The 21,869-nt window shown below is 39.3% G+C and overlaps 1 protein-coding gene across 1 annotated transcript in view; it reads right to left on the reverse strand.

The window, feature by feature from the left end:
- CNTNAP5 (contactin associated protein family member 5) overlaps positions 1-21,869 on the reverse strand; it is a 459,549-nt gene that overhangs the window by 147,893 nt on the left and 289,787 nt on the right. The window lies entirely within an intron of this gene.

Consider the following 21,869-nt stretch of genomic DNA (forward strand, 5'->3'; position numbering starts at 1 on the left):
TGGGAAACCTTTCCCTTCTCCAGGGGATCTTCCCAACCCAGTGATTGAACCTAGGTCTCCTGCATGCAGGAGGATTCTTTACCAACTGAGCTAACAGAGATGCCCCAATCTTTGTCTATAGCAGACATTTATCTGAAGGTAAATGCACAGAGTGGGACTGTCCCTCCGGCAATGTTAGAAGCAAGCTGTTTGGCGCACTGAGTTAGAAAAGGCAACAAGCTTTGTAAAGCTTGGGCTCCTCTGGTGGCTCAAAGGGTAAAGAATCTGCCTGCAATGCAGGAGACCTGGGTTTGGTCTCTCGGGGAGGAAGATCCCCTGGAGGAGGGCATGGCTACCACTCCAGTATTCTTGCTTGGAGAATTCCATGGAGAGAAGAGCCTGGTGGGCTACAGTCCATGGGGTCACAGAGTCAGACACGACTGAGCACCTTCCACTTTGTAAAGCTTATGCAGCATTGTGTCAAGTACTATAAAGAGATGGATGTTAAGACCAGACAGACATGGCATCAAACTCCATGCCAATAGCCATAAGACCTAATGACAATAATGACCACATGATGACTGAATCCCCTAAGCCTCAGCTCCTTGATCTCTAAAATAAGAATCAGTCTATTTCATGTGTTTATTTACAAGGCTTAGTTAAGATTATGGAATATGCTACATCCTTAATCATTGTTCTTTTTTCTTGAGCCTCACAATGATTAGAACTAGTAGACTGTGTGTGTGTGCATGCATGTATGTGTATATATATCTCCCAGTGATTACCCCCAAATCATTATTTTGAAAATAAATTTCTTCTTCTATAATGCAGAAAAAAATTGCAACCCAACTTTCTCCTGAGGGTACATCTCGAAGGCTTCAGAAAGAGTTGCAACGCTTGTTGCAAATTAATCAGGAACAGAGGAGATTCAAAGTGACAGAGTGTTTTGTCACTGTTGGAAACCTAGAATTCTACCAACCTAAACCAGAGGATATAAGAAAAATGTGTGCAGAGAGACAATAAGCCAAGGATTAAGCCAAATTCCATCAGTAGTTATTGATTTGGTGTTGGGAATTCTGGGAGAGTTCAGAGAGGATACAGAGTCAGCCTGTCCTTACAAAACACAAATTCTATTTCAAGTTCAATGCTTTGGCCTAAAGCCCATAGAAGTGGAAAAATGGAGGACACATTAAAGTCTCCAAGGTCTACAGAGTGTCCTAATGGAGAAAAGGTAAGTTGGAAAACAATGGCGGTAATGAGGTGGTATTTGTTTATTGTATAAATCATCTCTCCTTTCTGAGCCTCATTTATTTGTAGTCATTCATGCTATAATTTTATTAAATCCTGGTCCAGCAAGTGACTCAATAAAAATATATTCATATCAAAGTGGATACAAATATGAATTCTAAATATGTTATCTCTGACCAGGAATATCACAATAAATAAGAAACAAAGCTGTAAGTTAAATAAATGAATATATAATGTGAATAAAAAATCTGCAAGCCTGGCAGGGTAGACAAAATGTTAATTAGCAATAGGATTGAGGGACTTCCCTGGTGGTTCAGTGGCTAAGACTCCCAACTCCCAATCAGGGATACAAGGTTCAACCCCAGGTCAGGGAACTAGATTCCACATGCTGCAACTAAGACCTGGTGTAGCAATATAAACAAATAAAAATAAACACATAAAAAAGATTTTCAAAAAGCAAGAGTTGGAAGTGGGGAGAATTCTGCCATCTCTGAATCACACCAGGTTATCAGATCCATAAATATATATACAGTATTCACTGGCTGCTTCTGCAAGATTGAGACAAAATGTTTCTAAAGAATTAATCTAGTGTTTTATTCTGAAGGAGTGATAGAACTCCACTCTGTTTTCAGTTCTGATAAGTGATACCCAAGCAGGCCAGAAGGTCAAACCCAAATTGCTTTCTCCTGTCTGTCTCAATTTTAGTGAGTAAATCTCCTTTTAACCACAAGATAAATCAATTATAAACACAAGCAGATCATGAAGAAAGGTTCATTATTTCTTTCCTAGAGATGGTGTAGAATAAAGAGAGGAGACCTGATGTAGGTAAATGTTTTGTTTTATTATTCCTCTTATTTTGTAGTCACTCCCTGTGGTGGATTTGTATAACTCTTCATATATCTTGTTAGTGGCATTTTTCTTCTAGGAAGAGATGGAGAATGCAAGATCTATTGCACACTTGCTTGTGTGTGACTTAGTCAACACGTTTATAAATGAAGAAGTGGCTAGGGTGGTGTTTCTAGCAGAAATACACTCCTTGGTGTTTGAGACATATAAAGTATGGTGAGAATGACCGGAAATAAGGGGTCATTTCAATTGCAGATGCTGGTAAAACACAATGACACAATGAATATGAACCAAATTGCACAATGAATTAAATTTCCATTTTCGCCTGGCTGCTTTTTATTCTTTAAGAGGGAGAAAAACTAGAGGTTAGGCTCCTTTTTCTTATGGAGAGGTAATATTGTAGACTAAGAATAGAGTGCTTCAAGAAAGATGCTCCCCACCCACACAGTCATGCCCAATCAGGTGGTAAGCACACTCCCTTTTCTGACAAGGTCACCTATTTTGTGTTGTGTTGGTGGAGGTGTGAATCTTTCCTGAAACTTGAATACTGTACAGAAAATGCTGCCACAATCTTCACTCCCCTTTCTCACTCACAGTCCTTCTCCCTCAGTCCTGTCCTATTCATCTGCACCCTTAATTATCTCTGGATCCATCAGCATCTCTCCACACTAAGAGCCACAGTCTTGAATTCTTCTCACCCTCACTTTAATTTCTTAAACTGAGAAAAGCTGGGACCTGGGATAATCATTTGCTGCAGTGCTTGCACCCGGAGAAATGTTTCCTCAAGCAACAAAATACAAAGAAACTGTAAGGGACTGAAAATACCTGTGTGTGTTCACAATTGGGGCAAATTATGGATGTGGGTGTGTGCTCAGTCGCTCAGTTAGGTCTGTCTATTTGTGACCCCATGGACCACAGCCCATCAAGCTTCTCTGTCCATGGGATTCTCCAAGCAAGAATAATGAAATGGGTTGCCATTTCCCACTCCAAATTTATGGACAACAAGATACAAAAAAAACCACAAAAGAACCCAACTCCCACTTCTGAAAAATCAGAACAGGATACTGTACATGCCCCCTGCACACAACACCATCTATTCAATTCAGTCACTCCACTGTGTCTGATTCTTTGTGACCCCATGGACTGCAGCACGCCAGGCTTCCCTGTCCTTCACTATCTCCCAGAGTTTGCTCAAACTCATGTCCATTGAATCAATGATGCATCAAACCATCTCATCTTTTGTCACCCTCTTCTCCTCTTGCCCTCAATATTTCCCAGAATCTAGGGTTTTTCCTACGAGTCAGCTCTTGGCATCAAGGCCAAAGTATTGGAGCTTCAACTTCAGCCTCAGTCCTTCCAGTGAATATTCAGGACTGATTCCACCTAAACCATCCCTCTGGCCTGACTCCTGGACCTGTCCCTACCCTCACTCCATATAAGAAATCAGCTAGATCTCTACTCCGGAAGTGAGCAAGGGAACATACTACTTATTCTCACTCTCTCCTGCTACAGCAGGAGACCCAATAAATACTTGTTTAAATTTCTTGTGGGTGCTATGCTCAGTCACTTCAGTCACGTCCCACTCTTTGTGACCCTATAGATAGATACACACTACTATTTATAATAGGTAACCAACAAGGTCCTGCTGTATAGCACAGGGAAGTACACTCAATATTTTGTAATGACCCATAATGGTACCCCACTCCAGTACTTTGCCTGGAAAATCCCATGGATGGAGGAGCCTGGTAGGCTGCAGTCCATGGGGTCGCTAAGAGTCGGACACAACTGAGCAACTTCCCTTTCACTTTTCACTTTCATGCATTGGAGAAGGAAATGGCAACCCACTCCAGTGTTCTTGCCTGGAGAATCCCAGGGACAGGGGAGCCTGGTGGCTGCCATCTGTGGGATCACACAGAGTCGGACACGACTGAAGTGACTTAGCAGCATAACAGAAAAGGATATGAAAAAAATACGTATGTGTATAACTGATCACTGCTGTACACCTGAAACTAACACAACTTTGTAAATCAACTATATTTCAACTTAAAAACAAAAAAGACCATACCCTTATTTTGGCACTGGGCTTGGCCCAGAGTAAATAAATAAATAAATATGAATAATTTTAAAAATTCTAGTAAGTCTTCCATTGAAAAATCTGAAAACCTGTTAAAAAAGCTACTTCCCTGATTGACAAAGCTCAGCTGCCCTGGGATCAGTTCATTTACGACAAGATAAGAACTGTCCACTTGGCCCCATTCCTTACCAGGACAATTTCATTCTTTCAGACTGCCTTTCTGGCCCTTGAAGGTGTTTGAATTTTCAGCTGTTGCTCTCATATATTTTTAGCTTATTTATCTTTTTCTTGCCTAGAGTTTACTATAAAGTTGGGAGAAGAACAATAAGAAACATAGCAATAAAAAGAAGTTATTCTTAAAGTAGCTGAGAATTATGTTTCTGATGCTTGCACTTAATCTAGATTAAGCAACATGTTTAAGAATCAGAACAATGCTTCTAATTCTAAAAAAAAATTCAAACATACTTACTATATGCTAGAAACTGTATAACTAACTCATTTAATATTCATTTGGAAAAAAGAAATTCTTCATATTATTCACATTACAGAGTTGAGGAAACTTAGTGACAAAGAAATTGCTTTGGCCAAAGTCAAGAATCAATTCCAGAGCCAGGAGTCAGACTGGGATCTCTTGACCTTCAACGCCTGGATACCTTCAAAGCCCTAAAAATCCCAAAATGAGCTATTTGATTAGAGTATTTTGAAATGGAGCAGGGATGTATGGTCCTTCCTCCCCCACCCCATGTCCTCTGCCTGCCTTTGTCTGTAGAAAAACCTTAGTCACAGAATAAATTTAATCAGAGAAGTGAGAAGATGCAGAAAGAAAGGAAATCAGTCAAACAGGACAAAATAATAGTTTAGCCACTAAACAAAATCAAGGACCTTTAGTTCCTTCTCAGGGTATATGATAATATTCTAAGCCATACCCTATGAGCTGTCTTGTACATACTGAAAGCCTCACCAGCTGGAAGTTTACTACATGAAGACCAGATTGTAGCCATTACCTAAGTTATCACAGTTTGGAGAACTGGTCCCAAAGAAATGGGAACAAATCTACCCAAAACTGAAGATAATTTTACCCAAAACAATCAAGATATTGCTAATCAGACCACTACATGACCAATTTCAAATGACTGTCAGAACTGACTGCTGTTTTTGCATGTAGCCCCCTCCTTCTGCCTATACACCCCTGAACCTCTCCTTTAAAAGTTGTTGAGCACTGATTGTCACTTTGGACAGGGGTCTGTCCTCTCCCCAAGTTGGCAACCTCCAAAACAAAGAAAACTTTCCTTTCTACCAACTTTGCTCTCCAGTATTGACTTTCAAGCAGTGAGCAGCCAGACCCCACTTTTGGTAACAGTTTGGGTCAGTACTACAACTAAGTGCTGCTTCCACTTTCTTCTTCTCATCTCTTCCGTGGATTCTCCCACCAAGTAGTATACACATGTGCATTTATTCTCTCTTCCATATCAATCTTCTGGACAGCCTAAACTATTAGTTCACCAGCCTACATAGAAGCAATTTTATATGAATCTCTTCTGTTGGCCCTTGGTATTAAGTGTCTTCATTATGATAATGTTTCCTTGGACTGAGTATGAATCAACTCTTAAAAAGGTTACCATCATCATTCTAAATCTGTCTTAGAAAATTGCCCTGTGTCAGCTCAACAAATGCTCATTGCTTCCAGAAAAACATCTCAATTCCTTGTACCCTCCCTGAACAAGAGCCTCTGTTTCTCTCGTGTGGGCCTGCGGTCTGGATCACACACATTCAAATAAAACTTCTTTGCTGAGGACCTTTTTTCTGGAACAACATTGAATGTGCCAGGTCAGGGTCCTGTTTCACAAAACTACGCAGTGTCATACTCTCCCTCTCACACTTTCTCTCTCCTTGAACTTGGAGCAGCTGTTATCTATACAAATTACTTTGCCTAAAGTCAAGAATTAAGTGTAGATGCATTACTACACAGATTTCAAATTTTTCGGTAGCAGCAGGTTTAGCATGTACTTGTTAAACAAAACAAAGCAAAACAAAACAAATGTGCTAACCATCAGTGACTTTTTCTTTTGTTCCTGGGCCTTCAATTGGCAGAATTCAGGTACTGGAAGGAAATCCTAGTGGAAAAGACCCTGATGCTGGGAAAGATTGAAGGGAGTAGGAGAGTGAGACACTCATTTTAATTCCAAAAATATCATTTCCTTAAGGATAAGGCATGTGTCTGTTTACCTTCTGCTAGAAACAGAGATTGCTTGCTTAGGAATCAATAAACACACACTAATACAGGTGGCACTAACTGGATGTCTACAAAGTAAAATGGGGATTTTGTTGTTTTTGTTTTTCAGTTGCTCAGTCATGTCCGACTCGTTGTGACTTCATGGATTGAAGTGCGCCAGGCTTCCCTGTCCTTCACTATCTCCCAGAGTTTGTTTAAACGCATGTCCATAGAATCAGTAATTCAATCCAACCATCTCATCCTCTGTTGTCCCTTTCTCCTACTGCCTTCAATCTTTCCCAGCATCAGGGTATTTTCCTATGGGTCGGCTCAGCATTAGGGGGCCAAAATATTGGAGCTTCGGCTTCAGCATCAGTCCTTCCAATGAATATTCAGGATTGATTTCCTTTAGGATGGATTGGTTGGATCTCCTTGCACTCCAAAGGACTCTCAAGAGTCTTCTCCAGCATCACAGTCCAGCATCAGTTCTTTGACACTCAGCCTTCTTTATGGTCCACTCGCTTTATGGTCCATGACTAGTGGAAAAATCATAGCTTTGACTATATGGGACCTTTGTAGACAAACTGATGTCTCTGCTTTTTAACATACTGTCTAGGTTTGTGATTCCTGTGTTGGGAAGATCCCCTGGAGAAGGGCATGGCAACCCACTCCAGTATTCTTCCCTGGAGAATCCCATGGACAGAGGAGCCTGGTGGGCTACAGTCCATAGGTAGCAAAAAGTCAGACAAGACTGAAGTGACTGAGCACACAGCACAGGTTTGTCATAACTTTCCTTCCAAGGAGTAAGTGCCATTTAATTTCATGGCAGCAGTCACTTGTCCACAGTGATTTTGGAGCCCAAGAAAATAAAATCTGTCACTGTTTGCATTTCTTCCCCATCTATTGCCATGAAATGATAAGCCTGAATGCCATGATCTTATTTTTTGAATCTTGAGCTTTAGGCTAGGTTTTTCACTCTCCTCTTTCACCTTCATCAAGAGGCTCTTTAGTTCCTCTTCACTTTCTGCCATAAGGGTAATATCATCTGCATAGGTGAGGTTATCTGATATTTCTGATACATATGATATTTCTCCTGGCAATCATGACTCTAACTTGTGATGCATACAACCAGGCACTTAACATGATGTACTGTGCATAGAAGTAAGTAAGCAGGGTGACAATATATAGTCTTTTATTTTTTTAGATTTATTTATTTTTTAGTAAATTTATTTATTTTAATTGGAGGCTAATTACTTTACAATATTGTATTGGTTTTACCATACATCAACATGAATCCGCCATGGGTGTACATGTGTTCCCCATCCTGAACCCCCTTCCCACCTCCCCCCACCACCATCCCCGTACTATCCCTCTAGGTCATCCCAGTGCACCAGCCCTGAGCACCCTGTATCATGCATCGAACCTGGACTGGCAATTCATTTTACATATGATATTATACATGTTTCAATGCCATTCTCCCAAATCATCCCACCCTCTCCCTCTCCCACAGAGTCCAAAAGACTGTTCTATACATCTGTGTCTCTTTTGCTGTCTCACATACAAGGTTATCGTTATTATCTTTCTAAATTCCATATATATGCATTAGTATACTGTATTGGTGTTTTTCTTTCTGGCTTACTTCACTTTGTATAATAGGCTCTAGTTTCATCCACCTCATTAGAATTGATTCAAATGTATTCTTTTTAATGGCTGAGTAATATTCCATTGTGTACATGTACCACAGCTTTCTTATTCATTCATCTGCTAATGGACATCTAGGTTGCTTCCATGTCCTGGCTATTATAAACAGTGCTGCGATGAACATTGGGGTACACGTATCTCTTTCAATTCTGGTTTCCTCGGTGTGTATGCCCAGCAGTGGAATTGCTGGGTCATATGGCAGTTCTATTTCCAGTTATTTAAGGAATCTCCACACTGTTCTCCATAATGGCTGTACTAGTTTGCATTCCCACCAACAGTGTAAGAGGGTTCCCTTTTCTCCACACCCTCTCCAGCATTTATTGCTTGTAGACTTTTGGATAGCAGCCATTCTGACCAGCGTGAGATGGTACCTCATAGTGGTTTTGATTTGCATTTCTCTGATAATGAGTGATGTTGAGCATCTCTTCATGTGTTTGTTAGCCATCTGTATGTCTTCTTTGGAGAAATGTCTATTTAGTTCTTTGGCCCATTTTTTGATTGGGTCGTTTATTTTTCTGGAATTGAGCTGTAGGAGTTGCCTGTATATTTTTGAGATAAATTCTTTGTTCGTTGCTTCATTTGCTGTTATATTCTCCCATTCTGAAGGCTGTCTTTTCACCTTGCTTAGTTTCCTTTTTTTTTGTGCAGAAGCTTTTAAGTTTAATTAGGTCCCATTTGTTTATTTTTGCTTTTATTTCCAATATTCTGGGGGGTGGGTCATAGAGGATCCTTCTGTGATTTATGTCGGAGAGTGTTTTGCCTATGTTCTCCTCTAGGAGTTTTATAGTTTCTGGTCTTACCTTTAGATCTTTAATCCATTTTGAGTTTATTTTTGTGTATGGTGTAAGAAAGTGTTCTAGTTTCATTCTTTTACATGTGGTTGACCAGTTTTCCCAGCACCACTTGTTAAACGGATTGTCTTTTCTCCATTGTATATTCTTGCCTCCTTTGTCAAAGATAAGGTGTCCATTGGTGCATGGATTTATCTCTGGGCTTTCTATTTTGTTCCATTGATCTATATTTCTGTCTCTGTGCCAGTACCATACTGTCTTGATGACTATAGCTTTGTAGTAGAATCTGAAGTCAGGCAGTTTGAGTCCTCCAGTTCCATTCTTTCTCAAGATTGCTTTGGCTGTTCGAGGTTTTTTGTATTTCCATACAAATTGTAAAATTATTTGTTCTAGCTCTGTGAAAAATACCGTTGGTAGCTTGATAGGGATTGCATTGAGTCCATAGATTGCTTTGGGTAGTATACTCATTTTCACTATATTGATTCTTCCGATCCATGAACATCTATTACTGTCTTCTTTGATTTCTTTCACCAGTGTTTTATAGCTGAGTGCCGAAGAATTGATGCTTTTGAACTGTGATGTTGGAGAAGACTCTTGAGAGTCCCTTGGACTGCAAGGAGATCCAACCAGTCCATTCTAAAAGAGATAAGTCTTGGGTGTTCTTTGGAAGGAATGATGCTAAAGCTGAAACTCCAGTATTTTGGCCACCTCATGTGAAGAGTTGACTCATTGGAAAAGACTTTGATACAGGAAGGGATTGGGGGCAGGAGGAGAAGGGGATGACAGAGGATGAGATGGCTGGATGGTATCACCAACTCGATGGACATGAGTTTGATATGAACTCTGGGAGTTGGTGATGGACAGGTAGGCCTGGCGTGCTGCAATTCATGGGGTCGCAAAGAGTCAGACACGACTGAGCGACTTAACTGAACTGTACTGAATTGATATATAGGTCTTTAGTTTCTTTAGGTAGATATATTCCTAAGTATTTTATTCTTTTTGTTGCAATGGTGAATGGAATTGTTTCCTTAATTTCTCTTTCTATTTTCTCATTATTAGTGTATAGGAATGCAAGGGATTTCTGTGTGTTGATTTTATATCCTGCAACTTTACTATATTCATTGATTAGCTCTAGTAATTTTCTGGTGGAGTCTTTAGGGTTTTCTATGTAGAGGATCATGTCATCTGCAAACAGTGAGAGTTTTACTTCTTCTTTTCCAATTTGGATTCCTTTTATTTCTTTTTCTGCTCTGATTGCTGTGGCCAAAACTTCCAAAACTATGTTCAATAGTAGTGGTGAAAGTGGGCACCCTTGTCTTGTTCCTGACTTTAGGGGAAATGCTTTAAATTTTTCACCATTGAGGATAATGTTTGCTGTGGGTTTGTCATGTATAGCTTTTATTATGTTGAGATATATTCCTTCTATTCCTGCTCTCTGGAGAGTTTTTCTTGACTGATCCCTTTCCCTATTTTGAACCAGTCCATTGTTCCAATGTCCAGTTCTAACTGTTGCTTCTTGACCTGCATACGGGTTTCTCATGAGGCAGGTACTGTAGACTGGTATGCCCATCTCGTTAAGAATTTTCCACACTCTGCTGTGATTCACACAGTCAAGGGCTTTAGCATAGACAATGAAGCAGAAGAAAATATTTCTCTGAAATTCTCTTTCTTTTTCTACCATTCAATGGATGCTGGCAATTTGATGTCTGGTTCCTCTGCCTTTTCTAAATAAAGCTTGAACATCTGGGAGTTCTTGGTTCACATACTGTTGAAGACTACCTTGAAGGACTTTGAGCATAACCTTTCTAGCAAGTGATATGAGTGCAATTGTATGGACCTTTCTACCACGTGAAATGAATACAATCACAGGGTAGTTTGAACATTCTTTGGCATTGCCTTTCTTTGGAACCAGAATGAAAACGATATTTTCCAGTCCTGTGGCTACTGCTGAGCTTTCCAAATTTGAAGGCTCATTTCAAATATTGAGTGAAGTGATTTAACAGCAACAACTTTTAGGATTTGAAATATCTCAGCTGGAATTCTATCACCTACATTAGCTTTGTTCATAGTAATGCTTCCTAAGGCCCACTTGATTTCACAATCCAGGATATCCACTTCTAAGTGAATGATATCATCGTGGTTATCCGAGTCATTGAGATCTTTTTTTGTACAGCTCTTATTCTTGCTACCTCTTCTTAATCTCTTCTATGCCTGTTCAGCTCAGTTCAGTTTCTCAGTTGCATTCAACTCTTTGCGACCCCATGGACTGCAGCACACCAGGCCTCCCTATTCATGACCAACTCCCAGAGTTTGCTCAAACTCATGTCCATTGAGTCAGTGATGCCATCCAACCATCTCATCCTCTGTCAATCCCCTTCTCCTCCCGCCTTCAATCTTTCCCCAAATCAGGGACTTTTCCAGTGAGTCGGTTCTTTGCATCAGGTGGCCAAAGTACTGGAGTTTCAGCTTCAACATCAGTCCTACCAATGAATATTCAGGGCTGATTTCCTTTGGGATGGACTGGTTGGATCTCTTTGCATTCCAAGGGACTCTCAAGAATCTTCTCCAACGCCACAGTTCAAAAGCATCTATTCTTTGGTGCTCAGCTTTCTTTATAGCAACTCTCACATCCATACATGACTACTGGAAAAAACATAGTTTTCACTAGATGGACCTTTGTTAGCAAAGAAATGTCTCTGCTTTTTAATATGCTGTCTAGGTTGGTCATAACTTTTCTTCCAAGGATTAAGTGTCTTTTAATTTCAAGGCTGCAGTCATCATCTGCAGTGATTTTGGAGCCCCTCAAAATAAAGTCTTTCATGGTTTCCACTGTTTCCCCATCTATTTGCCATAAAGTGACAGAAAGAGTTGACTCATTTGAAAAGACCCTGATGCTAGGAAAGAATGAAGGCAGGAGGAGAAGGGGACAGAGTATGAGATGATTGGATGGCATCACCAACTCAATGGACATGAGTTTGTGTAAGCTCCGGGAGTTGGTGATAGACAGGGAGGCCTGGCGTGCTGCAATCCATGAGGTCGCAAAGACTCTGACACAACTGATCAAATGAACTGAACTGAACTGATTGGACCAGATGCCATGTTTCTGAATGTTGAGTTTTAAGCCAATTTTCACTCTCCTCTTTCGCTTTCATCAGGAGGTCTTTAGTTCTTCTTAGCTTTCTGCCTAAGGGTGTTGTCATCATATCTGAGGTTATTGATATTTCTCCTGGCAATCTCGATTCCAGCTTGTGCTTCTTCCAGCCCAGCGTTTCTCATGATGTACACTACATATAAGTTAAATAAGCAGGGTGACAATACACAACCCTGATGTACTCCTTTCCCAATTTGGAACCAGTCTGTTGCTCCATGTTCAGTTCTAACTGTTGCTTCCTGAACTGCATACAGGATTCTCAGGAGGCAGGTCAGGTGGTCTGTTATTCCCATCTCTTGAAGAATTTTCCACAGTTTGTCATGATCCACACAGTCAAAGTCTTGGCATAGTCAAAAAAAACAGAAATAGATGCTTTTTTCTGGAACTCTCTTGCTTTTCCATGATCCAATGAATGTTAGCAGTTCGATCTCTGGTTCCTCTGCCTTTTTGAAATCCAGCTTGAACATCTGGGAGCTCACAGTTCATGTACTGTTGAAACCTGGCTTGGAGAATTTTGAGCATGACTTTACTAGCATGTGAGATTAGTGCAATTGTGCAGTAGTTTGAGTGTTCTTTGGTATTGCCTTTCTTTGGAATTGGAGTGAAAACTGACCTTTTTCAGTCCTTCGGCAACTGCTGCATTTTCCAAATTTGTTGGCATATTGAGTGCAGCACTTTCACAGCATCATCTTCCAGGATTTGAAAGAGCTCAACTGGAATTCCATCACCTCCACTTTGTTCATAGTAGTGCTTCCTGAGGTCCCCCTGACTTTGCATTCCAGGATTTCTGGCTCTAGGTGAGTGATCATACCACCATGGTTATCTGGGTCGTGGAGATCTTTTTTGTATAGTTCTTCTGTGTATTCTTGCCACCTCTTCTTAATATCTTCTGCTTCTGTTAGGTCCATACCATATCTGTCATTTATTGTGCCCATCTTTGCATGAAATATTCCTTTGCCATCTCTAATTTTCTTGAAGAGATCTCTAGTCTTTCCCATTCTATTGTTTTCCTCTATTTCTTTTCACTGATCACTGAGGAAGGCTTTCCTATCTCTCCTTGCTATTTTTTGGAACTTTGCATTTAAATGGGTATGCCTTCCCATTTCTCCTTTGCTTTTCACTTCTCTTCTTTTCACAGCTACTTGTAAGGCTTCCTCAGACAGCCATTTTGCTTTTTTGCATTGCTTTTTTGGGGGATGGTCTTGATCCCTGTCTCTTGTATAATGTCATGAACCTCCATCCATAGTTCTTTAGGCACTCTGTCAGTTCTAATCCCTTGAATCTATTTGTCACTTCCTCTGTGTAATCTATATCTGTTAGCTCCTTACTGTTTCTATCTCTTATTATGCCCAGCTTTGCATGATATGTTCCCTTAGTATCTCTAATTTTCTTGAAGAGATCTAGTCTTTCTCATCTATTATTCTTCTCTATTTCTTTACATTGTTCTCTTAAGAAGGCCTCTTATCTCTCCTTGCTATTCTTTAGAACTCTGCATTTAGTTGGGTGTATATTTTCCTTTCTCCTTTGCTTTTACTTCTCTTCTTTTCTCAGCTGTTTATCAAGCCTCCTCAGACAACCATTTGCCTTGTTTCATTTCTTTTTTCTTGGGGATGTTTTTGATCTTCCCCTTCTGTACAGTGTTATGAACTTCCATCCTTAGTTCTAGTTCCCAAAATAAAAATGGCAAGCTATTCCAATCAAAATAAATATATAAGAATGTGGATGGGTATAAATATCAATATACAAAATCAATAATGTTCCTATAGAGCAACAATAACCAATTAGACCATGTGATAGCAAGAAAAGAATCTTATTCATCAACAAAAGCAGCCAAACATCCAGAAATTAACTTAAGATCTAGGACTGTAAAGGACTGTAAAAAGGAAAATAAAAAAAATTTACCTTGACTCATTTAGAATAGATGGAACATGCTTTGATATAATTTAGGAATGTATAGTTATTCTCTTCAATGCAATAAAATCCCAGAGAATAACCCAAGAAAAATTATTTTCATATAACATGAAAAGCTAATTCTAAGAACCATAAAGAAAATAATTATTAGTAGTTAACAGAGTGTTGAAAAGGAATCATCTGTCCTTATGTTGGCGGGGTGGGTGAGCAGAGAGGGATGTTCTATTCAATATTAAAATATGCCCTATAAGTATAATGTTGAAACAGGACCTGGAAAGAAAACTACATAAATAAAACAGAGCAGGAAATTCAGAAACGTATTTTTCTTCCTTTTTTTTTCCAATATCTTTTTATTGTAATTTTTTAAACAGCAAAAACATTTGCATTGGGATATATGCAATTAACAATGTTGTGATATTTTGGGGTGAACTGTGAAGGGACTCAGCCATACATATACATGTCCATTTCCCCCCAAACTCCCTGCCCATCCAGGCTGGCACATAACATTGAGCAGAGTTACATGTGCTATACAATACGTTTTTGTTGGTTATCCATTTCATAAACACATTCTGTATAGAGAGACATTTCATACCTTATTTTATATATATATATATAGAGAGAGAGAGAGAGAGAGCTAGAGAGAGAGATTCTAAGTAGCTAGGGAGAGAAAGAACCATGAAATAAATGGAGATAGAAATAATATTTTGGAAAATAAAGTTACAATACTACCTCAAACAAATTCCAGATTAAATGAAGACATAAAAATAGTAGAAAACAAAACAATAACATAAACAAAAGCTAAAAATATGAGTAAAATACAATATAGCAGTTTAAAGTCATATGCGATTTATACTGACATGCTATGTTTCCCATGGCATATATTAAACAAAAATGCAAAAAAACAAAACTAGCAAGCACACTGTGGTATAACACATATAAGTATACTGCTTATGTAAAAAAGAAAAAAAAAAGTGAAAACAGTGAAAGTGTTCGTTACTCAGTTGTGTCTAACTGTTTGCAACCCATGATTGTAGCCTGCCAGGCTATTCTGTCCATGGAATTCTCTAGGCAAGAATACTAGAGTGGGTTGTCATTCCCTTCGCCAGTGGATCTTCCCGACTCAGTAATGTAACCAAGGTCTCCTGCATTGCAGGCAGATTCTTCACTGTGTGAGCCACCAGGGAAGCCCTGCTTATGTAAGTACACAAATAATAATACTGCATGGTGTTTCCTTAGTGTATTTAAATGTATGTGACTGCCTCGAATGAGGCCAGGAAAGTATCACAGTGGCCTAATATCAGTTGTCTCTAGGAAGAGCACTAGGATTATTATTGAATAATTTTATAGCAAACATGTATTTGTGTATTGACGGAATAATTTAAAATAAATTTTCATTTATTATGTGTATTATGCATAATGCTTCCAATCTTTTTTGAGTAATTTAAAAATTATTTCAAGTTTCAAAAAAGAACCACCTTGCTATATCTAGAATTGTGTATATTTATAAAAATCCTTTATTAATCTATGTGTTATTTGGACATTAGCAAACATCCTTCTCAGAATCAGCATGTTTGTGCCTGGTGTGTGGATTGGAGTCCATATGTAATATTCGTCTTGGTTTTCTGTAAAGGTTTCCCCCCGCCCCCTCAAGACCACAAGCCAAAAATAAGCATTTGCCTTCTTTTTAGCAGAATGGTGACAAGGCACAAGATTTTGCCTAGTAGAGTGGTATATGGGTATTTTATGGAAATCCCCATATGGTTATTATTTATAATTCAGGATAAGGAGAAAGAAACAAGCAAGCACTTGAATTATTCCTGTTTCTGTTGCCTACAGAATTGTGGAGCAGTAGGGACAACTCCCAACATAGTTCTAGGTGGTTGACTTAGTGGTCCAACTGTCTTCCCAAAGAATTCTCTGAAGTACAGTTTTGCATCTCATCTGGAGATACCCCTGAGAGAACATCATTTGATAGGGCAGGCATCTGCAGCAACATGGATGGATTTGGAGATTGTTATATCAAGTGAGGTAAGTCAGAGAGAGAAGGACAAATACCATATGGTATCACTGACACATGGAGTTTGAAATAAATGACAGAAATGAGCTTATTCAAAAAACAAAAATAGACACACAGACAAGGAAACGAAATTATGGTTACCATTGGGGAAAGGGAGGAGGCATAAATTAGGAGGTTGGGATTAACATATACACACTGCTGCTGCTGCTGCTGCTAAGTCGCTTCAGTCGCGTCCGACTCTGTGCGACCCCATGGACTGCAGCCTACTAGGCTTTTCCGTCCATGGGATTCTCCATATGTAAAACTAGAGAAGGGCATGGCAACCCACTCCAGAATTCTTCCCTGGAGAATTCCATGGACAGGGGAGCCTGGCTGGCTGTGGTCCCTAGCGTCACAAAGAGTTGGACAAAATTGAGCGACTGACTAAACGATAATGGCAATATGTAAAATAGATAACCAACAAGGACCTACTGTGTGGCACAAGGAGCTCTACTCAATACAGTGTAATAATCTACATGGGAAAAAAATCTAAAAAAAAGTGGGCATATGTATGTATAACTGAATCACTTCGCTGTACACATGAAAATAACACATAGATTGTCAAATTATGTCAAATTATTGTCAAAGATTAACAGATTGTCAATCAACTATACTCTATTATAAAATAAATTTAAATTAAAAAAGTAAAAAATGCTCTTTCAAATGATTTTAAAAAGAAGACAATGAGGCAGGAAAGTCCACCATAATCCTAATCAGAGTATGGAATTGCAACATGAGCCATTTTGACTAAAAGGATCATCTCCCATCTCATAAAAAGGAAAGCCAATTCACCCCTCACTGTGCTTCCTTCTGCCACAGTTTTTAAAGATGAAGTATCACCAGTAAAGTCACTATCAAAAATAGCCTTAAACCAACTTATTGCAATAGCAATATGAGCCCCAGGTCTTTTCTAGAGTCAGCCAGAGAAGCTATTCACTTCTTCCAGGCTGGCTGCCAGGCCAAGTCATTACCTGACTGACAGCAGTTTCAGGGTTTCCTGGATGTTAGGGCCCTGGAAATCTGATTAGTTTTCTCCTGGGAGACCCTGCTGAGAACAGAGATTACCTCAAAAGTTGAACCATAGGCCCATTCAAAGAAATTAGTCAATAAATTTAAGTCTGTAATTATAAGCTTTAAGAATTTTCCCTACTAGTCCCAGCCACCCCAGAGTGATTTTACGGCTAAGCCCGGGAGACCTTGAAATACAAAAGGAGCCTACAATTCACTAAAAGAATAGGAGCAAGGGCAATTCATGACAAACAGTTCTCACAATCCAATATACTAACATTGCTGTGACATTTTGATGCAATTGTGCAGTAATCACTTTGGGGTTCTTTCTTATTCCAGCTTCCTTTGTGGAAGTGGTGGCTGCCATGTGACTAGGGACACATCATCAACACTGTCTTATCAGCAAAAATAAGTTGAAACTTGGAAATAAAACAAAAAGTCATAGATGACATTTGTCCAGTGGGGATGCAGGTAATTTCTTTCCAGTGTAACAGATACCTCCAAAGATGGCATGGTAAGCAAGAGCTTCATATCTAATATCACAACTTTGTCCTCTCTTTGTTGTTAAATTCCCCACACCATATCCTAGCTTTTTAGATGTTCTCTGAACTGGTCATGACATCTTAATGGCTTCCTCATTAATTAATGAGTGAAATAAAATCTTTGACACGTTCATTTTCTATTTGCCTGAGACTCATGATTTTAGCTTTTGGAAGATTTGATTTTTAACACACACAACTAGTATCAGTTAAAATGGTGCTGTTCATCATTAGAAAGTAAAAACTGTTACAGGAAAGATCTTAACCCCACAATACATAATACTTAGGACAAATAATAATAAGAAGAAGATATTTAAAGAACTTTTTTAATCTTTTGCATCATCAATGAAGAGGAGTCTGCCAGGTAAATTGAGGGTAGTTTGAGGGAAACTCAAACTCAAACCCATCCTAGTTTGAGGGAAAATACCATTGGAAGACTATGAGTCAGAGACTTCCTTGATAGTCTCATGGTTAAGACTCTGCTTCCAATGCAGGAGATGTGGGTTCAATTCCTGGCCCAGTAATTAAGATTCCACATGCCGGGCCACCAAAAATAAGAGAGAGTATGAATCACAACAATACAAACTTGACTCTAAGGAACCCATTAAATTTAAAGAGTACTTTTAAGAAGAAAATGGGAGAAGAGTAGGCAATATTTTATGGCTAATGCCTGGGAGGAATGAAAAATAAATTTCTTAAATCAAAGACAGTTACTTTGATTTTAAAAAGTGTGTGTATGTGTGTCTCTGTGTATATTTTGCACAATAAATCCATGTCATTCTGCCACTGCTAGGGTTCTCCAGAAAACAGGCTTGAAATGAAATTAAAGAGGCATGGTGTTTTTTAGGGGGAAACTTTAGGAAACACATCTTTGATCCAGAGGGGAAAGAAGCATAAATGGGCAGAGAAGTGAGCTCTGGGACAGGTCTGACCATCTAGAACAGCCCCACGGAGAGTGGCAGAGCAAGAAAAATAGATCAGAGATTTGCTTCCTTGGGCCAAAATGGTTGGGTCTTTGTATTCTGGAGTCAACTGACTGTTGTCTGGGTGTATCTTGGCAGCAGGTGCAGTAGCTGAAAGGACAGACAGAGAAAGACTGTCTTCCAACAGCACTCCCAGTGGCAGAGCCTTCTTGAATGGGTACCTGGGCAGAACATCCCAGAGACTGCCTACCTCAGGTTCCTCAGCCTCTCTACACATCACAGATAGGGCCTGCGATGACCCTTAATCTTTAGCCTGAGACATGGATGATGAAGCAGGAAGCTGAATTAAAACATGGCACTTTTCACCTCTTCCACAGAATTGTCTTCCCCAACACAAGTGGCGCTGAAGCCAAATTCTTTTCTCTCTGAATCAGAAGAAATTTGATACTACAATGAGACCAGAGTGTAAATCTGCCAGTCACATGTTCAGAGGGTTTGATGATGTCTTCTGCTCCATCACTCTCCTCCAAGGCTTTCTTCTCTCCCCTTCTTAGTCATCAGCTTTGTTGCCAGAGCCTTGCAGATATGAAACAAGTTATAGGCAGCATTGCAGCATCAGCATGCCTGGCTGGGTCCATTCTTTTCTAAACTGAAGCTTCCCTGGACGTCCTAGTTACATAAGCTCAATAGCATCTTGGCTTTGGAAAAGACAAGCAGCTTCTCATTTCCCTCAGTTTAGGTCCTTGAATGTCCAGAGAGTACTGTTTTATTTCTCAGAAAGGTCTGGCTTGAGTTCCTTTTTATAACTATCACCCTGGCTCCACATAAACAGTTCTGTATTCATGTTTTGTTTCTTTACTGAGTTACAGATTTTGATGACCGGAGGTGCCAGGGTAATCGGAATGACTGCTTCCATCATTGAGTTTTTGTTGTGGTCCAAATCTCAGGGCTTTTCTCCCTGGGCTGCCTGAGAAAAATGATGCCATGTTGTACTTCTTTTTTAAAAAAAAGATGGCATGCTTTGAGATATGTTTTCTCAAAGGCAGAATTAAAAATTTAAACAGTGAAACCGAATAAGAAAAGTCTACATTCTCCATCAATGGCCCATTAACAATCCAATGCAGCCAGTATGTGACAAAATGAGCTTCAGTTAAAGTTTTAGAGATTGTTGATAAACATTTCCAAAAGGGTTTTGGAATATTAGGAGCAGAAAAAACTAACATGGGCTTCAGGGTGGGTTTAACAATGATCAACAACTTCAAAATGAGGCATCATGTAGTGGAAGGAATCATTTGCTTTTTTGTTTTTTCTTTTTCTCTTTTGGCTGTGCTGCACAACATTCAGGATCTTAGTTCACCAACCAGAGACTGATCCCCTGCTCCATGCATTAGAAGTGCAGTGTCTTAACCATTGGACTGCCAGTTAAGTCACTGGAAGAGTCATTTAATCATTTACTTCTCTGTCAATAAAAAGAACTAGTGTTTTTTTTTGTTTGTTTGTTTGTTTTTTTAAGTATGTTCAAATTCTAAGAATCTGATTTTGTGGAGCATATATGGTGTTGGGGAAAAAAAAAGTGCAAGAGGAAGCAGGTGGCTCTTGTTTTTTTCTTTACCATAGAAGCACTGAGGAAGCAAAGCATTCATAGGACTTGCCTGCTAGTGTACTGAGGTCTGCTATGAACTTCTTAAATGAATCAGGACACCTCCTCTTACTGAACTATTACAAGAAATATTAGAAATCCTGTATTAATATTTTTTGCTAAAATGATTCAAGCATACTTGACATATTTAGCTTTGAAAAAAACTTTTGGTAAATCAGACCTTATCATCAGAAAGTATAGGATGTAAAAGACAATGATATCTTCACTTCTCACCATTGACGTCCTTCACACAACAATGGTTTTGCGTAACAAATATGCTTAAAGGTGATTTCCTAATTCTTCCTTAATGTGAAAAGGATGTATATCTCCTCCTGTGCAGACATACATCTTTTCTTTTTTTTTTTTTTTTTTGGATTCCATGAATTTCTAATTGTTTCAATCTTCACAGTTTTTTTTTTTTTTAATTAAAAAAATTTCAGGTATACACGTGCTCCCCATCCTGAACCCTCCTCCCTCCCCCCTCCCCATACCATCCCCCTGGGCCGTCCCAGCGCACCAGCCCCAAGCATCCAGCATCGTGCACTGAACCTGGGCTAGCATCTCGTTTCATACATGACATTTCACATGTTTCAATGCCATTCTCCCAAATCTTCCCACCCTCTCCCTCTCCCACAGAGTCCATAAGACTGTTCCATACATCAGTGTCTCTTTTGCTGTCTCGTATACAGGGTTATCATTACCATCTTTCTAAATTCCATATATATGCGTTAGTATACTGTATTTATGTTTTTCCTTCTGGCTTACTTCACTCTGTATAATAGGCTCCAGTTTCATCCACCTCATTAGAACTGATTCAAATGTATTCTTTTTAATGGCTGAGTAATACTCCATTGTGTATATGTACCACAGCTTTCTTATCCATTCATCTGCTGATGGACATCTAGGTTGCTTCCATGTCCTGGCTATTATAAACAGTGCTGCGATGAACATTGGGGTACACGTGTCTCTTTCCCTTCTGGTTTCCTCAGTGTGTATGCCAAGCAGTGAGATTGCTGGATCATAAGGCAGTTCTATTTCCAGTTTTTTAAGGAATCTCCACACTGTTCTCCATAGTGGCTGTACTAGTTTGCATTCCCACCAACAGTGTAAGAGGGTTCCCTTTTCTCCACACCCTCTCCAGCATTTATTATTTGTAGACTTTTGGATCGCAGCCATTCTGACTGGCATGAAATGGTACCTCATAGTGGTTTTGATTTGCATTTCTCTGATAAAGAGTGATGTTGAGCATCTTTTCATGTGTTTGTTAGCCATCTGTATGTCTTCTTTGGAGAAATGTCTATTTAGATCTTTGGCCCATTTTTTGAAGGAAACAATTCCATTCACCATTGCAACGAAAAGAATAAAATACTTAGGAATATATCTACCTAAAGAAACTAAAGACCTATATATAGAAAACTATAAAACACTGGTGAAAGAAATCAAAGGGGACACTAATAGATGGAGAAATATACCATGTTCATGGATTGGAAGAATCAATATAGTGAAAATGAGTATACTACCCAAAGCAATTTATAGATTCAATGCAATCCCTATCAAGCTACCAACAGTATTCTTCACAGAGCTAGAACAAATAATTTCACAATTTGTATGGAAATACAAAAAACCTCGAATAGCCAAAGCGATCTTGAGAAAGAAAAATGGAACTGGAGGAATCAACCTACCTGACTTCAGGCTCTACTACAAAGCCACAGTTATCAAGACAGTATGGTACTGGCACAAAGACAGAAATATAGATCAATGGAACAAAATAGAAAGCCCAGAGATAAATCC

Source organism: Bos grunniens, chromosome 2 (assembly GCF_055505025.1).
Source record: "Bos grunniens cultivar Pamir isolate PY7600 chromosome 2, Bosgru_T2T1.0, whole genome shotgun sequence".
In the NCBI taxonomy this organism is placed as follows: domain Eukaryota; kingdom Metazoa; phylum Chordata; class Mammalia; order Artiodactyla; family Bovidae; genus Bos; species Bos grunniens.